This window comes from Lutjanus erythropterus, chromosome 14 (genome assembly GCF_056507025.1).
Source record: "Lutjanus erythropterus isolate fLutEry1 chromosome 14, fLutEry1.hap2, whole genome shotgun sequence".
NCBI lineage: Eukaryota > Metazoa > Chordata > Actinopteri > Lutjaniformes > Lutjanidae > Lutjanus > Lutjanus erythropterus.
This window is the reverse complement of record NC_139330.1, coordinates 6,662,649-6,667,216: the sequence shown is the minus strand read 5'-3', so window position 1 is coordinate 6,667,216 and position 4,568 is coordinate 6,662,649.

The window sequence follows — 4,568 nt, the reverse complement described above, 5'->3', positions numbered from 1 at the left end:
GGCTCACCTATCATGCTGGACCACAACTATAACAGAAACAGAGAAATAGTGAAAAACAGAAGGTGGTAAAGAACAACACAAACCACACACTCCAACGCTGCTGGACAAGGGCTTTAGACAGGGCGTTCTGTCTGGTGTGGTCTGCAGGTGTAAGTCAGATTACACATCTGCTCAGCTCTGCAAGAAGCCAGAATAAAGACACTTCTCAAAGGCAGCAGCATAAAAGTGTGGAAGAATCTGATCCTCACTCACACAGGTGCAAACCTGCAGAAAACCTCAGGAAATGCCCTAAAAAAAGACAACAGAGAAGATAAAACCCCTGAACAAAAACACTTCAAATTTCTAGAAGACATAAATGTAGTACCAAAAAGATTTTGAGTCATCTGTTACTTTTAAAAATAATATTTAGTTTTACCTCCTGTCTCATATGTGACTTAGTTTATTTAAAGGAGAACAAACTGTTCACTCCCACCAATATTAAATCACCGATTCTTTGCAACTCTGCAGTCTTACGATATCTTTTTTCTCTTCTATTACTCTTCAAAAGTCACACAGTGTGCAGAAAGAAAGGATAGTTTAGGCACTGGAATGAGAAGCGGGTCACCTTCAGAGCTTGTCTAATCCTTTAGTTCATCTATCCCAAATTTAATTCACTTTAAATTAAAGATAAGGGAAAGTTTCGCTCAATTAACTTCAAATCCGTGGATAATGGCTGATGAAGTCAGAGCATCATTGTAGGCTGAAGATCTACATGTTTTCTCTGGTAGCTACCTCGACTGCTAATGACGTACAGAACACTTCTTTTAACAGCTGTTGCATCTTTAAAATACAACTTTATTAATACAGATATTATCTATGTTCATGGATCTAAAGTTGATGGGTTCGAGTCATCAGCCCAGTGGCCTTTCAGTAAAAGCATCTTATAATAATATTGTGGTTTATCTAAGCTGAACTGACCAAGCGGGAGGTATAATGAACAAATGCAGTATATGCACCATTTCTGAATTGTCATAGTTATTTAGATTTGTAGCTGCCATCAGAGTCAGTTATACAATTTAAGTTAATTTAAGAGTTTTGAGACAAATATAAGAATACATTTTAATAAAGAATATTTTTTGTTAATAAACCTAATAAATAAATAATCGGGAACATAAAAACTGGTCCCATATGTCTAAGAGGACCCTGTCCTATTTTTACAGCAGGACTAATGTTCTTTTGTTGCTGTGGGGGTTATTTTTGTTGCATGCAGTGGCATGAGGGGCAGAACACCTGTCAGGTTCAACTGAGAACACCTGTAACGTTTTAAGTTATTTTGCTGTGCCATTTTTGCAAAGTTTGTGGACTACGTGAAGACTAAAAGTTTCTTTTCTCCCTCCCCTCGAGTTAATTGTAAATAGCTACAAATAACTCTGCAACTGAGGTATGCAGAGTTATTTGTATGTTTACATTATGCTGATTAAATATGCTAAATATGCTTTGAGTTCATGATAACAACATGCATTCCTTCATTTTCAGTGAATGTTTAGCACAGTAATTATCAGCTTACAGCTGAATATGTAAGCTATTTTCAGTGTGTGAGAGAAGTGTTTTGATTATTATTCCTTAGGAGCATTGTGTGTATTGCTCCAGACTCTTTTTTTTTATCTATTTCCTACAGTGTTTTTTATGGTATGGATGTGCAAATAAATGCCCATAAATACAAGGACACCTTGTGCTTATGATTTAAGCTACAGGGGAGCTGTATAATTTTTGCTCAGATATTTTGATACAGTCCATTATTTAAGGGATAATGTACAGTGAGCAGGTCATTATTGTGAAATAAACCATGATGCAGGACTTCAACACAAAGTGAAAGGAGTGTGAATCATCCTGAAGTTTATTTCATAATAATGACCTGCTCACTATAAGTTATGGTAACTTATCAAAAAAAAAAATCACTTCATACAAAATATGGATTCAAAAATGATTTTATGGATTTAAAAATTATTTTATTACTCCTCCAAGAGTCTATGATCATAACTGCGTCCAAAACTTTACACTGGTCCATTGGCAGACAAGCCAAGACCGATGCCTTCTTCTTCAATCAAATCACTTTATCTGCCTACAAAGTGCAGTTACCCATAGACAACATATTCCTCTACCTGCCTAATTCCGGCCTTTAGTCGGTAGATGTGGTTCACATAAATGGGAAAGTAGCAGAAATGTGATTTCACTTTAGTTTACAGCACAGTTCTCTTGTATTGTGTCCCTAATTAACCTCCATAATAAAGTCTAATAATGTCTAATTTATGTCATCTAATTTGATACAAAGTAGGACTCGTCACATTTTATTAGTGTAGGCTACACTAAAATATAGTGCAACCACAACTTTTGTTCTTGGTTACTTTGCAGGTGTTAGCAGGGGTCTATGAAATGTGTTATGTCATGTTTGATTTTTATTGAGATAATTGAAAGTCATAGCTTCTCATCCTTCAAATTAAAAACCCTATCATCAGAAGAAGTGCCAGGAAAATTGCATGTTTTCAAAAAGTGCATGTAGCCGGTCCTCTGCAGGAGTGGTGGTAAAGGTGTTAAGAGTGGAGGATGTGAGAATGAAAAAAAAAATAGTTGAGCGGAGAGGGGTAATATTTCACGGTGCTGTTTTGTCTGGTGGCAGTTATCAGCAGCTGCCAGTCTGATAATTGCTGCTTGAGGCCTGGTGCTACTCCTTCAAGTTTGCACTGACAGCCCAATTCAAGCCTTCAGCCATGGGAGCTGCTGCCTGCTGCTGTGTAGCTGTTGGGATAACACTGGCTTTTATTCGATATCATAGCACAGTTTCTTGTGTCAAGTGCTTACTTGAAATAGTCTCGAGAAGTTTCCCTTATTCAAAAGGCTCAAAGTGTGTGCATACAATCAGAGTTGGCAGGGTTACTTTACAAATCTATTCCAATGCAATTACTTATTACCTGTTAAAATATGTAGTCGATATACTAATCCAAGTACCACAATAATTAAGTAACTTGATTACTTTCTGTCACTTTCAGATTACCTCAATACCAAATATGGTGAAATTGTTAAGCCTTCTATAATGTTTTATGCTCATTGTTAGTTTGTTATGTATGAACACATGTTTGGATCAATAGCGGTAGTTATGAACATTTAAAAGTAACAGTCATACTTAACAGGTTAGCTAGCAAACTTTAGCGTTTTTTCTGTGTAGCTGCCGGTAGTAGTTGTTTTGCATAGCTAGTGGTTGATTTGTGTAGCTAATGTTCACAGTTGGTCTTCGCAGCTAATGTCAGCAGTTTTCTGTAACTGTAATGGAATAGTTACCTTTTTTTGTATCTTAATTATGTAATCCATTTACATGTAATCCATTACTCCCCCAGCCTGCTTACAATATAGATGTGAGAATAGTGTATACTAAATGCATTTGAGGGCACAGATTTGCTCTTGCTGCTGACACAGTTGTCATTATTCTGCAGCTTGCGCAGCTTGATACTGCCATGAGCAGTATACGGAGCCATATCATACATATTTTCTGTCAAGTTTAAAAATGTATAGCAGGGTGCAGTTGGCCAAAGTTTTTGTCTGGTCATTTGTAAAGTGTGAAACAAGCCAACATACAGTGCAGGGGTGTGTGCGTGTGAAGAAATATTAAGGAGAAATAGATTGCAGAGGAGGGCAAGAGAAATACGACAGGAATTTTCTTTGATTTAAGACCCGGCGTTCCTCTTCGAAGAGTTGTGGCTGTGTTGTGTACAATCAACACGCTCTGTCACTTAGCCACCAGATAACTGATGTTCCACTCCCCTCATAACCAGAAGCTATCAGTCTGGGACTTCTGCTTGTATCTTTCCTGTCGTCTCTCAAGTAAATTACAGCTCAGCAGTTCCAGATAGCTTGATGTTCTTCCTCTGCCCTCTAGCTCCCTTTCTTCTTTGCCCTTCATTCCTCTCTTTTCTTTATTATTTAATTTAATGTGCAGATGGTGTGCAAAATTAGGGAACTAACTCACCAGAAATTTGAGCGATAGGTGTGCATCACCAGAGTGAGCATTATCATTCAAATGTTTTTGGGGTTTATTTGCCTTTTGTTCTCAGTTATTAGTTTAATACATGCTGATTTTATAATTTTACATTAAAGATATTTGCCAGGGTCGAGACCTTCAAATCCACCTGCTCCACCAAGTTGACTGATTCTCTGGTCTGGTATCGTGACCAGTGTTGTCAATAACACATTACAAAGTAGTAGTAGCAAGTAGCTACTGTTATTCCAATACTTTTGGCAGCAACAAGACATGTAACCACTTATTTTTCTCAAATCAATAACACAATTACAATTACTGATGTTTAAATGGTTATTTGTTTCTTTTGTCTTACCCAAAACTGCAGAGGACAGCAGACATAACAGACAAACGCAGCCAATTCCCCGACCTATGATCTAACATCATCCGACCTGATGGTGGCGCCAGACAGTTCAGGCAATGTGCACTTGCTCTTTATTCATAGTTAAATATGAAGTGTTCATATGTTCATACGTACAGATCCAGCTTCCAGGTCTTATTCTACTAAATGCTACTGTCT